The sequence below is a fragment of the Tinamus guttatus genome, unplaced genomic scaffold, assembly GCF_059628265.1.
Source record: "Tinamus guttatus ecotype Peru unplaced genomic scaffold, ASM5962826v1 Tinamus_guttatus_pri_ptg000002l, whole genome shotgun sequence".
NCBI classification, from domain to species: Eukaryota; Metazoa; Chordata; class Aves; order Tinamiformes; family Tinamidae; genus Tinamus; species Tinamus guttatus.
The window spans coordinates 328,298-343,643 of NW_028288536.1; positions in this window are offsets into that span (position 1 = coordinate 328,298).

Genomic DNA, 15,346 nt, shown 5'->3' on the forward strand with positions numbered 1-15,346 from the left:
AATGGTTGAGATTGACAGGACCTCTAGAGATCATCTAGTCCAACCCTCCTGCTCGAGCAGGGACACCAAGTTCCCTTCACTCTGGACTATATATTCAAAAGTATTCCACAACATTGGGTATCCTGGTGTTAAAGCCACAGCTGTCATTATGTTTATTCAAGTCAGTTTACTTTTTTCCAACCACTGAGCTTTAAAGTAAATTCTTAGCAATTAAACGTACCAACATACTACTTCATCCTTTGATCTTTCCTAAACAACTAAATGGTAAATTAAATTGCAATAGTGTTTATTGCTAGAATAGAACTTGAATTTCTTCCATTTTTCACTGGTTTTTAACTTTATACTGTAAAAGTCTCACAAAACAACTGAAGATGGTAAATACAAAAAAAGGAAGGGAGGCGGAAGAGAATTCTATTAAAGGGACTTCTTTGAAAAAAAATAGTTTTATTAGGGAAAGTTATTGCAATGATCTAATTTGCAAAGATATTTCTTATGGCTATAAAATCATTAGAAAGCTGTGCATTTTGGCTGCAGCCCTATAGTTGCCAACTATGAATTTCAGACTTTTTAAAGAACCTTTTTAATTGCTTTTTCTTTTCCATTTCCTGCAAGCAATACAAGGGGATTTACACCATCCTTAATTCAAAACGTAAATGTGCTTATTTGAGAGAAGGTACAAAATTACAGGAGCACAATAGAAGTCAAATTCAATGGGAGAAAATTCTTGGGCAACTTTTACAGCTGCATGATCAATAGAAGCATGAATGTCGATAACCCAAAGTGTTTTTTAAGTAAATGCTGACGTTCAAATTTCTGCAGCCAAAATAATCATTACGTAAATCACTCAGAAAACAAAGTGAGGGAAAAAACTATAGTGTTTTCCTGGTTAAAACAAATACCATGCAGTAGACACTAACACAAAATCAAAAGAGAAGGTTAAATAAAGGTGTTTTTTGAAAATGAAAAATGACAAATTTGATTACATAGCTATACTTGACCGTATAGCTATGTACTTGATCTGTGAACGCAAACTAGAGCTAAATTATGTGTTTACACAAAACGTGCTTTTATGTCCACAGACCTAGATAAGTAGTGTTCTGAAGAAATAGCTATACTGTTGCTTGATCTGTGAAACTAAACTAAAGCTGAATTGTATGTTTACACAAAAAGTGCTTTTATGTCTACAGACCTAGACAGGTAGAATACAAAGGAGGCACTAATGTTAATTTTGCATATAGAGAGCCAAACTCTTCTCAGTGGTGGCCAGTGACAGGACAAGGGGTAATGGGTATAAATTGAAACACAGGAAGTTCCATCTCCATGTGAGGAAGAACTTATTTCCTGTGAGGGTGACAGAGCCCTGGAACAGGCTGCCCAGAGAGGTTGTGGAGTCTCCTTCTCTGGAGATCTTCCAAACCTGCCTGGATGCCACCCTGTGCCCCGTGCTCTGTGTGTCCCTGCTGGAGCAGGGGGGTTGGACTAGATGGTCTCTAGAGGTCCCTTCCAACCTCAACCATTCTGTGAGCCTGTGATATATACATACCTAAAAGCCAGTAATGTCTCCCAAAGAAAACCTCTTTGTTTTTATGCCATACCGGGCTCAGATATTCATCAGTGAGATGCAGCTTCAGACTACCAAAAGTATACATGATATTTCTAGGAAGAAGTTAAAGCACATATCTATCCCTAGTCAGAACTAAAAGGAAAATTTGGGGTGCTGGAATGTACTCAGCTCCCCCCTGCAGATTGTGTTTCATTTTTGATCACTTGAACTTTTTGGTGTAAGGAAATGTTTTCAACAGGCCTTAATAGACCAAACTCAGATGGATTAACAAAGTAATAAAGAATAAAAACTTTTCCTAAATAGGCATGCACACAAACAAAAGTTAACTCTAAAGTAGTCTACAAAAACTCTAATAAAGCAGTTTGCACTAGATAAAGAAGCCTGTTGTTAGATATGGACATGACATGTTGAAGTGATGTACTGGTACATTTCTGTTTAGGGGAAGAGGGAAAGATTCAGTAAAACCCAGGACCAATACTTAATATATTCTTAAAGATTTCATAGTTCTCTCCCACATTGTCTATTTCTATGCTTCATCTGTAAAAACTTGCTGGAACTAGAAAGTTCTCCTTAATATAGAACTGGATTTCCCTTATACAGTACTTAAATTTTTATTTTTCCTTGCAAAACTGAACAAATGACTTTTGTGAAGTAATCCCAGTGAACATGGAAAATAACTGTTTGCCGTCTTGTTGACGTTTTGGAGGTCTGCTATTATGTTATCAATATTCTCTTAGTCTTCTCTTACAGAAACAACTCAGTTGTTTAAATTTGTTGTCAGGAAATAATATTTTACAAAAGTTCTTTCCCGGATCTCTGTTCCAGATTCTCTCACAACAAATGTGATTAAAAAACTGGATGAACTTTGAACACATGATAAGGTCTTCCCAATTCAGAATAAAGAATACAATATATAACTCTCATGTTATATACCAAGGGATCTTGTTAATCCAGATCAATAATAATTGTTTCTGTGGAAACCGCTTTGCATTGTTGGTTCATTCAACTTCTGGTTAACTTTGTTTTACATCTTACTTGCAGAGGTGCTGTTGCCTAATTAGTTCTCTCAACACCACCAAGGTTTTAATGTTTGTTTGTTTGTTGTGTTTTTTTGGTCTAAGGTTGGTATTCAGTACTTTTCTCTCTTGGATTCATTCTCATAATTTTTTACCATCATTCCAATATACCAGTCTCACTTTAACCTTTGCTGTTGGTCTTCAAAGTGTGCTTCCATCCTTACTTATTTTAATCTGAAGTATGAATTTATGAACCTATTCTCTAGTCCAGCTCCAACATCATTAACTCAAATGACTAGAGTGAGCAGAATAAAACCATCTCCAGGAATAAAGTTTGCAAACTTCCCTTGAAAAATGCCCCAAGTTTGTCAGAGTCACTACTGTATTCCTGAAATATAGTAATATCCTTCAATTCATCATACTTTCCTATCATCTGGCTTATGACACTGTTTGTAACATTTTTTAAACCTGTGATATATCACAGTACCACTTTCTCTTTAACATTAAGCCAGTTATCCTGGAAAAGAGGAAAGCAAACTGGTATGATATGTTTTGTTCTTGGAAAATCCACTTCATTTTTCATCACCTTCTTATCTCTTACATGTGTTTTTTTTTCCATAGATGCTCTTCAGAATTTGTTTTAATAATATCCCGCCTGTCTATCTGAAAATCAGTTGGAGCTTCCTTCCTTTCTTTAAAACAACACTATTGTTTTCATAGTCTCCTATTACTCAAATTATTGTTTGACCTCTGACTAAACTGAATTTCAAACAAATTTTAATTCCTCTTGCATATCTATTAGCTTCCTCTGTGCCTACAGTAAGAGGTTGCCACAAAGACATTCCCAGAACAGTCTATGTCCTCATCTTTTGCTCTCCCAAACTTAATTCTAAACTTAATTATCTGAAACTTAATTCTATCTTTACTATGAGACTGTCTCTGTTCTTTTCCCTTTTACTTCTACCTGAAAACATTGAATGGGTCTCCCTTTCACATCTTTCTTGACTTCAGAAGGATCATATACAATCAGAACATACTGTTCAAAACTACATCTCTGCTCTCACCCTCTCCTGTCCCTTTGTACATCAACAGTCCACTATTCTCTAGCTATGTTATTGGCCTGCCAGTTGTCACTAATATGTTTCTCACTAAATTGTGAAAAGGAGAAGAGGAAGAACTGTATAAAAGTGGAAAATAATGTCACTTGTATGAAAATGCAAAGTAATGTTATGCTATAGGCATAAAGCACTATTATTTTTGGTGTTGTTTTAATAGAATCACTTAGGAAGGAATCAGTTTTTTGGGAAAGAATGGAAGATTAATTTGTAGCTTCAAACCAGATATTTACTACTGGAGATTTTTTTAATGTTTATTTTGGAAAACCTTTTTTAATGTGGAACATATTTAGCTTGCTGACACAATCTGTGAGAGGGAAAATAACTAGTACAACATATATTTCTCAGTTATGTTTCTTCCAATTTTTCTAATTCTGTCATGCATCAGGAATGACAAAAGTAAATTAGCACCAGAAGTTGCAGGAATCGATAGGGAAAATCTTTAGTCAGAAAAAATAGTCAGTCCACTAATCATTTGGAAAGAAATATGACATCTCTAGGGCAAAAAAAAAGGAGTAAAGAAGAGCAGCAAGCTGCCTGAAGACCTTACCAAAATATCAGATTATTGATTATCTCAGAGTGATAGAAGATGTGAGGATAGTTAAGGACCAACTTGGCTCAGTAAGGAAATCTTTAATGGGTTTTAAATGCTAAATAAATAATATGCAAAAAATGAGAATCACAGAATCACAGAATCACAGAATGGTTGAGGTTGGAAGGGACCTCTGGAGATCATGTAGTCCAACCCCCCTGCTCCAGCAGGGACACCCAGAGCACGTGGCACAGGGGGGCATCCAGGTGGGTTTGGAAGATCTCCAGAGAAGGAGAGTCCACAACCTCTCTGGGCAGCCTGTTGCAGGCTTTTCCTCACAGGAAAGTTCTTCCTCACATTCCTGTGTTTCAGCTTGTACCCACTACCCCTTGTCCTGTCACTGGCTACCACCAAGAAGAGTTTGGCCCCATCCTCTTTACATTCTCCCCTCAGGTACTTGTACATGTTGATCAGATCTACTCTCAATCTTCTCTTCCCTAGGCTAAACAGGCCCAGCTTGCTTGCTTAGTCTTTCGTCATACGATAGATGCTCCAGTCCCTTAATCGTCTTTGTGGCTCTACGCTGGACCCTCTCTAGAAGCTCCACGTCCCTCTTGTTCTGGGGAGCTCAGAACTGCACCCAGTACTCCAGGTGCAGCCTCACCAGAGCTGAGTAGAGGAGGAGGAGAACTAGGATCAGTAGCCATGACCACTGAAAAGTAGTGTGAATCCACAAAACTAGATAAACTAGGAGACAAAGCTAGACACAAGCAGTTTATTCCTCCGGCAAAGTACTGGGGAAAGATACTTAAGAATAGCATTTTTCCCAACCGCTCCCCTTCCAGGGAAGGAAGCGGAGCCACTCCTCAGCCACAGAATGAGGTGAAAAGAAAGCCAGGCAAGAGAGAATCTGACATCCACAGGAAGTGGCAGAGATGGAGCTCCACTGAGATGTGTCTTACATAAGTTCATTGGCAAACTCCCACCATGAGAGACATGGAACCAGACACTCACATCCTCCTGCCCTTTCCTCTGAGGGTTTTAGCGTGTCAGAAGGAGTAGAGCATCCTGGAGTGTACAGTCAAGTTGTAACACCCTTCAGGGGCTCACCCTGAAAAACAGCTTTCATCTGGTCTTTCCTCTTCTCAGGGGAGACCTCAAGGGATTCTCAGGGATAGATAAGCCTGTGGTGCCTAAGGCAGCAGTTGCTAAAACCTACAGCTCTGTCAAAGTACAGCATTTCAGGCTTCTCCTTAGTGTCAAATGTCTTTGTGTATAAGTCCAGATATCAGCACAGATCTAAATGAGACCTACACACACATCACACTGCAACAAGCACTCCTGAGCATATGCCAGCACCTAACTATGGACACTTAAGAAACTTTCAGACCAAACAGAAACACAACTGCAAGCTTAGACAATGCTGGAAATGAGGAGGCAGAGCTGTTGTTGTCTTGAGCGAGACCGAGACCAAGTCCAAGGTGCAGGTTGTGCAGAATATATGCACACTTTACAAGCTCAGGGAGTTCACATTTAAAGAAGAAGACAGTAATTCAGTCTCTATTCTGGATGTTTATGGCCTAGTGCGTGTCAAAACAGAGTATAATGACAGATAACCTCTGTCTTGAGATGTATATGAGGGGATATATTTAAAAGCCAGAGGGATTCTCTCTTCTTTGTATCCTGAATGTGAAGAAATATTTTGCATGTGCATTGTGAAATACTCATGTAAAGTGCTTGATAGTTGCTCCAAAAAGTAACCTGAGAGCACAATGGCCTTCAACATAAGCTTACACATTTCCTAGGAAAAGCATATGTTCCTGGACAAAAAGTACCTCTTTCTTGGAATTAACTTCCAGTTTAAGCATTCATCAGCTAGCCAATGCCTGTGGAAAAACTTTCCTACTCATCTGAAGCCAGGAAAGCAAGATAGAGATGCCGTGTGAAAACATATGACATGATTTCATATTTTATCTCCTAGTGGCCAAATTGCAAGAGACAGCTAGCCCAATAACAGGAAAGACAAATGTGAAAAATTTCAGGGTGGAGACTGATATATGAGACTGGATATGCAGTCAGCTTGGGACAGGGAGTCACAAGCTGTTGGGGAGAGGACAGAATAAGTAGGCAGAAGTAGTCGGGCCAGGGGCAAACAGAAAAAAAGCAAGAGCACAGTCCAGGGCTTTCAATATCACTATTTTGGGGGCCCACCAGCAACATCAAGGTATATACTGAAGTGTCTTTTCTCTAGTTCACCTCCTCCAGCTTCTTTTGACCCCAGTCAGGCCTGGCTTGACTAACACACAACTTGCCGTTGCCCTGTTCAAACCTCTCAACTCAAGTCTCAGCACGTTTCTGCATAGCTTCTCATGTCAGTCTGAGAGGAAATATTCAGTGTTTTAGCACTTTCAGGGTAAATTTTCGTAAAGGAAAAGCTCTCTTAGGAAAGCATATACAAAAGTTTTGTGTTTAAACAAAATGAATAAGGTTGCAAAAAGAAGCCCCCTGAAATTTGGCAATATTAGAACTGAGGACGAAGGCTTAACACCACACCTTTGTTCAGACTCATTATGATACATTCATTAAATGCATTATATTTTTCCACCACCTTGCAGAGCACAGGATGGACCAGACCATGGAGTTGAATCGGGCCTCCACTGTAAATATTCACAAGGGGAGGCCTTTCTTATTTGCTGTAGAAGCTGGAAGTTGGCAAGAGATGAAGAGATGGAGTAGAGGAAAAGAAAGAACAGATTGGCTTTTTTTTTAAGGAAGTAAATGTTGTCGTGTAGAATCAGATTTCATCTTGAGTTCTGCCACAGAGCTCCTGTGGAGTAACAAACAAGCCATTTATATCAATATACACAGAGTACACAGAGAGAGTATATCTTATGTGCTTTAATGCCCAGATGGATCGTTAACTCATTGCTTGTAAATGATGCAGCAGAGAGACTTTGAATTAATTGGCCAAATAAGACTAGCTGTGTGCAATACAGAACGGACGTTTGGTTGTTAATGTCCCTAGTAAGCATAATGACATTGCAGACCAGCTAGGGCTAGCTTTTGAATACCTTAAGAAAGCTTTCCTACATTGTTTTTTCCTTCTTTTTCAGTTTACTATAGTCAAAATTATTCTGCTTTTTAAAAAGTACACAGAAAAAGCTTTCATAAATTTTTCCTGGATAAAAATAAAGCCTTCAGACAGTCCATTCTGTACTTTTATATATTCATTATGAGGTACCGGAAAGTGTTCCCCAAGTCCACAGTACAAATACAGCTTTGCAAACAAGCCCTATTTGAGACATGACTTTAAACTCAGGAAGAGCCACAAGGTGGTAGATCCTGAAAGGCCTCCTGGGACCCGTGAGACTGCAGCAAATATTGGGGAGTTTATTCCAATTTTTGGAAACAGTATATCAATCTGTTGAAGAGTAAAATACTACAGAGGGAAGTGTACGTGCACAGGGTTAATGACTTTCCAAACCAAAATGTCCAAGATCTCTGCTAGTTTTTAGTGAAGTTCTGCCATGTCTGAACCAACATTTTTTGAATGCAGGGAGGCCAAAAGATGAGTAAACAAATTACATGTGTTAGCAGTGCTAACTTGGAAACTGGCCTTTCCTTCAGTCAAAGCATGCAGTCATTAACTATTTATCCTGTAAGGACAAATTCAGACCAAGTGAAAAAAGCTGCTATTGCATTAGTCACTATTTGACAGTATACTGTGTTTCATATCAAATATGGCATTTATTTTTTTACCTAAATTTACTTCACTCCCTCATGAAATTGATGTTATCACTCCTACAGTGTTTAAATGTTACAGGAAATGCAGAAATTTGAAAATACAGCAAAATCAACATATGTATTAAAAATATTGCCACAGAAACATTGCCATTCATTGTAATTCACAGAAAAAGTGGTCTCTGATCATATGCATTAAAGCATATGCATTATACTTCAGTCTCCTGGAAGGGCTGAATGACAGCATATGACTGGAAGTATTTATGGGTTAGTGATAGGTTTTGATTTGTCTCCAAAAAATTAATCATGTGCCCACTTTCATGTCAGATGCATTGGAAAGAGTCAAAGGATTCCACCTTCTGAGACAGTCCAAATTGACTCACCCCTGAGGAAAATATATTCCCATAATAGGGAGTGAGGTCGAGGTGACTGCATCCAACAGCAGCAGAGAGCAGCAGCCAGGCCAAAGCCATCCTGTTGCCTTAAGATCTTGGGACTTCAGCTGAACCAAAAAAGTATTTTGCAGCCTTGGGGAGCTGCCCTGCGTTATCAGGCTTTTCCCCTTCTCACGAGAGAAGCTGTGCTTCTCTCTAAATAGAATTCTGTTTATTTCAAGCTACAGTGGCATTATGATCCAATAACACTATGCCAGGAGGCTGCTTGTTTTTAAAACCTCTTTCTTCTCCAATGTTAAATCCAGAGGCCCCAGAGAGTTGAGGAGAGAGCCTGCAAGGCCACCAAATTATAGGCAAGGTGGGATTCTGGTTTGCACTTCACGCTGTGTATGTGGTCCCCTTGCATCCTCTTTCCTGAAATATATACTACAAACATAATAAATGATAGGAAGATACCACAGAAAGGAACTGTTGAAATTGGACCAACTGCCTAGGGACACATTGGACCAAGTATAATCTCTGTGAACTTTGTTTTGCCTGGATAAACAAGCTGGAGCATGTCCAGACCTCTTCAAAGCACCACACCGTAAGAACTTGTTGTTAAGAATCACAAAACTAAAGTGCCATAATCCTCTTTCTTAAAATCATTGTCAAAGTAGCACTTAATCCTTTTCATTTCTATCAAAAACAAAAGGAATGATTAAAATGTTAAATGTTCCAAAAACAAAATCTAAACTACAGAGCTGGCAACTGATGTTTATCTTAAGTATCAGGCCACTCCCGTACAACCAAATTGTGCCCCATACTGGATACGCAGGTAATTAAAAACTTGAATTACTAGTTTAAGGAGAGAATCAACATTCTCCTTTTATAATTAAAATGGAAAAAAAAATCTCAACACAGGTTATAACTCATAACATGACTTCATAAGCTGTAAAATATCTTTGTCAAATCTCCAGCAGTCATGTTCATGCAGATGGTTTTCATGTCCTAAAATACTGACACTTAACATTACTGCACTTTTTGCTCCATATCACTAGTGGCCTGATATTCCTGGTGGAGACTTCACTCCTTCTGCTTCCTTGCAATTTGTGAGACTTGGAATTTCTCGGCCCAAAGTTCCCAGGCATCCTCACTGGGACATCGTCGCGCCATCATCATCATACCCACTATACAACCAACAGTAAAAGCCCATGAGTAGACATTAAACAATAAAATTAAACAAGCAGAAAGTGACATTCATGAGGCAGTGGAAAAGGACAGCACAACATGCCAGGGTCTCCTGCTCTCTGCGTAGCACTGGCACCTGAGTCATTCAGAGAGCTGACTTACCTCTTACAACACAATTTCGATTAGAGACTGGAGCACAGGAAAGCCAGGTCTCATTAAGGGTTATTTTCTAAGGATAACTGGCATCTTCTGGCAGTGTCTAAAGCAGATTAGGACTTTGGCCATGACTACAAAGGCGTATCCAGCAATTGTGTCCAATATTTAATTCTTTTGAACCTACAGCTCTTAAAAACTTGAAAGGCCTTTAAATAAGGGCACAGGAGACTTAGCTAAGGAAATAATAATAATAATGCAATAATTCAGTTCCTAGATGGCATTTTTTTTTAATCCACAGATCTCCACTTCTTTCCAACAGAAATAAAGAGTACAAAGCTGGAGGACATGATACAGCCGTGCAGGAAGAGTCCCCCTGCCATCACACACATTGAAGCGCTTTCATAACCCAACACCAAGTTCAAAACTTTTTCTTTTCCCTTCCTTTTCTTCAGCTGAGAGGCTCTACCAGGACATCACTGCTGCAGTCTTGAGCAGCCAAATTTTTTTTGATTATATGTTTTCTGTCCTGGTCACCTCTATTAGATGCCGTTCTCTCATGTCTGCTGTCCCACTGAAAGCATCTACAGGCAGCTGTCAAGGCCTGTCTTTACCTTTCCAGGAAGAAGACAAACTCATACCACCTATAGCCACAAGATAAAGTCTCCACTCCTCAAGTGCCCTCACAGCACCTCATCCCACCTCCCCCTTCTGGAAGCTCTCTTCTTTATGACAAAATAATCTTTATGTTATATTTGTATTTCCCAAATGGCATTTTATTTATATAGAATCATAGAATTATTATGGTTGGAAAAGACTTTCAAAATCATCAAATCCAACCATTAAAACCATCACCACCATGCCTGCTAAACAATGTTCCTAAGTGCCTCATCTACGTGTTTCTTGAACACTGCCAGGGATGGTGACTCCACCACTTCCCTGGGCTGCCTGTTCTAATGCTTGACTACTCTTTCCATGTAGAATTTTTTCCTAATATCTACTGAACCTCTCCTGGTGCAACTGGAGGCCATTTCCACTTGTCCTATTTTCAGTACTTTTTGTGGAGAGAGAAAAAAAAAAAGTATATATTTTTTCCTATTATGAAGCAACCAAATCTTTAGGTGGAGATGGGAATGTCTGCAGTTTCTCCCCTATACTTCCTCCAGTCTTCCACTGGCTTCAGCTTGGCAGGTAAACCATCCATCAGCAGGGTGCCTGTTTCAACACTGACCTGATAGCTTCTCTCTGCTACTAGGACAGCTGCTGTAGTCTCTGGCATCTGCAGCCTGTCTAGGGCAAGAGCTGATAAAGCACCATAGTTTGCTCATTGCTCAGCGCTCAAGTTGGCTTCAGATCAGCCATAGCAAGTCAGAAAGGAAAAGAGTGGTAGTCACAACAGACACATGCAGTGATACTCCTTAATTAGCTGTGAGTTCAGCTGTATCTCCAGCTTGAAAGCCACAAGTCACTTTTAAGTTTCTTTTTTGTTGTTGTTTTTGTAAGTAACCAAACATAATATCATCTACTTCCAGGCATAGCCTGGCCTAACTAGCACTTATGACGGGCATATTTGGGAGCCAAATAACCAAACAGGATGATTCATTTATCCCACAGCTAAGAAGAAGACAAATCCTCCAGGACCAAGGCAAAACAGAACCAATAAAGCTTTAAATGCAAAGTACTGTGCAAGCCTTGCAAGACAGAAGTTCTGTATTGCTTGCAAAGAAATGAGAGTCCATCAAGACTTGCATTTTTGTGAATCTTAAAGATTTTGTGAAACTTAAAGATACATAAAGATTAAATCTGTCCAGATCCTTTGAAGGACTTCAAGTAGGATACTGGCTATAAAGGTAATCTTTCACACAGATGGGATATGCTGCCAAGGCATGCAGCCTGCTGCTTAACCTACAGAGAGACTGAATTCTTGATGGACAACAAGTTAGGAGAAAGAAAGAGAGAGATAGACCATGTTTCATTTGGTACCCTTAATTAGCTTAAACACGACTTTCTTTCATTTCTTAAGCTGTGACACTTAAAATATGTTTCATCCATTTTAGTGAATAAACACTTTGTATCGTCATATGAAATGTTAAGGTCCTGGATTACAACAAGACTTTCTTCACCAAAAGTGAATGCAAATCTAAAAATTAAACCTATGCTCCCTAGTATTACCCTTCCTAATTAACCATTTTGACCACACAGGTCAAGTAGAGAGCTGCCAACATGAAGGGAGATAAAACCGACCTGTCATACAATAATGGATGGCAAGCAGCAAGAAACGGGGATTCATGCTTGAGTGCAGAGGACCCAAGGGAGACTGAGCCTGAAGTGTTTACTGTGCTGGAAGCTATATTTCCTGTGCCCTCCTACAGTAGTACAGATATGACTCTGATACGGAAATTCCTGTAAATATGACTACTTTATATGCCAAAAGATAGTCTTTTTTTTTGGGGGGGGGGGGTGCTGTTCTTATAAACACTCTTTTTCCATTGCCAGTAGACTACTTTTATGGCATACTGCTAAGTAACAACATTTTTCTGGTCTACTAGTGCTTCTTATCATGGCCTGCTAGGAATACATGGGCGCTGGCTCCAACTGGACCTGAGCTGGCTGCAGGCCATGGAATGGCTGGCAGCCCCTTTTGCAGCGTGCATGCACCCAGAGACCTTGGCACGGGGACAGTCACACTTCACACACAGTCACACACAGCAGACTTCCTCCTGCTCCTGGGGAAACTTGCTACTTCAGCCTCACACATGCACAATGCAGCTCTTTGTTTTCTTCCTGCAATAGCTGTGGCATTTCTACAACCCCATGGACCTTTTTCTATGAGCCACAAAAATTTTTCCAGGACACGGACCAGATATTTTCAGCACGTCTTGTACACTGTGGTCCACCAGGCATACCTAGATGCCAGACTTACGACCTTTTGCAATATTTTCTTCTGGCATGAGTCTGTGGCCTTGCTCAGCACAGGGAGCTGCCAGCATGAGAACCATTTCCTAAGGTAGCCCAGCAGCCTTGCTGTGTGAAAGGATGTCTCTGGATTTAAACCTCTCTGATAAACTGCAGCCGCATGTTCCATGGCCAGTCTTTACTGGAACCAAGGGCGGGTTCATCAAACTTTGTCTGTAAATTAGTAGTTTAGCTTAAGTGGCTATTGGAAAAAGACACACCTCTAGAGGGCAATTCATCCCTTTTATTTTAGGCACTGGAGATAACTGCCTGTCTTCGTTGAGTGGAGAGGAAGCATAAATGTCTAGCTGGGATCTACTGCATTCCTTTCGAGTGGTCAAAGGTGAGGCACCCCTCCCTTGGTTATCTTTAGCAGCTCCAAGGTTATGGTTGGACTGTGAGTTCTCAGTTCAAAAAACATTCCTTGTTTTGTTCTGTTCCCCTGGGATTCTTGCTTTGCACCATCACACACTTTCAGCGGCTCTTCTCATGTTTAAAGTGTTATTTCTGTCTTTCCTGGCATTTCACTTGTTTCTTGTGCTTCCTCCCTTCCACCTTCTCAGCAAACAAAACATAAAATTTGTAAATTTCTTTCTATCTTGATCTACCAAGACAAGTTCTGTGCACAGATTTGGTTCTTATTTCCATTGCTCTGACATTTATGCAAGGGTTTTGTTTGGGAACCAACATGTGCAATTATCTGTTGCCCTTCAGATTACAGATTTTCTCTGTTTCAGATGCTACCTTTGTCAAACATTATGCTCTTTTTGGCTGCAAAACTGACATCAAGATCATAGATGCTGATCAGAACAAGAAAATGATGGCACCTGAACTCAGTTTTCCTTTAAAAAAATATTTCCATAGAAGCTGTGACTGACCTGGAGATACCAAGACCATAGGACACTAGTTTGTTTCCCTCCAAAAAGGGCTTTTTCAAGTTGTTGCAGACAGATGAGCTCTGCTCACCAAATGTTATAGATCTAAATAATCTTATGAATAAGGTGGCCTGGTCATCTTTACCAGAAAAATCATTAATTTTCCTCAAAACAGCCATTGTGTCTTGATGTGAGATGGCACTCTCTGATATTGAAGTGATCTTCAAGTCCAGTCAGAAACTGGTAAAAATAAGTGATTAGAAACTGGAGTTTGCAGTGTGATTCAGGCCATTTTCCTCTCTGAACTTGCAGGGATGGCCCTACCCAAAGGTCATGCCTGGGCTGACTACCGGCATACCATTACTTCAACTGAAAAAAAGGAGGCAAAAAATGTGATGCTTGGAAGATGAATAAGAGTGACACACACATACACCACTTTGGGGAGCTCATGTAAAATTCCTATTCTCACAACAAAAACTGCCTGTGTTAGTCTAAGTTTCCAGCCACAGGCTCAAGAGGAGCCAACACTTCTAGTAGCTGGAGAGACAGAGTTTACCCAATTCTGCCTGCCTGCAGTGAGCCAAAAGCCCCAAGGGACCCCAGAGCAAGGACAACCTTGAGCATGGTGGGCATGGTGGGCCCCAAAGGGCCAGGTCCTTCAGCTCACCAGGCTTTGGTCTGCCTTTGGTGTTGATGGACACAGCTGCAAGGACAGAGTGGGAGCGGAGGTGGCCAAGGGATGGAGATCATTGCAGAGCGATGCATTACCCCGCAACATGGGCGAACCTGTGCAGTTAGGGGCTGATATGGGAAAAACACACTAATTCTCTGGGTGTCTGGCAACCCCGCTAGCTACTTTGCAGCTTCCTTCCCACCCAGCCAGCATGCCAACATGCTTTTTTATTTTAATTTTTAAAAATATTTCATGAAACATGCTCAGTAACAGTACAGACTATAATACATTTGTTTATAACAATACGGTTCAATGTAAAACATTTACATCATTTAGTTGGCTTGAAAAAGTCTACCTAACACGGAAGCCTTCAGCATGTTAGTAAACTAGTAGTCAGAGAAACAAGTGTCACATACTTCTTCAAAAGATTAACATCTGCTTCTTTATATTCCCACTATGTCCAATACAACCCTGAGCATGTAACATCAGCTCTCTGCATGCCTGATTTTTTATCTATCTCACATTCACATTCCTTTCCCCTTCTCTAGTTTGGAGGGGAATCTGAGGTATTTAACCTTTTTATGGCACAGTTATTGCATGTACCAAAAGTTCTATTTCTGTTCTACTGCTTAGTAAATACAATCCTGCTCATACAGTCAGATGAGGATACAGAAGAGTAGCACAGAAGAGTTCACTTTTTGAAATGTAATACTTATTAACAAACCTAATTTGATCTCGCATTGGAGACTAGCAATTGCTGATAAAAATGAGCATTCCCAAGGTACCTAATTTTTTTTTTTCATGTTCCTTCCAGGAGTAGTTCACCTATAGCTTTTTTTTTTTCCTACAAAAAAAAACAGATATCCAAGTGACTTGGCTTTTTTTTCCACATTTGCAGCCACATTTTTCTTATCTGCCCATAAAAATGTGTATTTCTTCCCATCTTCAGCATCCTGCACTTAGCAACAATATTTCCTATGGTCTTGTTTGGTTATCACCAATGGCTACCAATTATTCATTATTCCTTCCTGATCTGCATTGAGACTGGAATCTAGTTAGATTAAGAAAAAGAGGTAATGCTTTGCATCGTGAGTATTCAATCTGCATACTTCTATTTAGAAGATACATGGTTCCTGAAGCTGCGCCAGTTATAGACT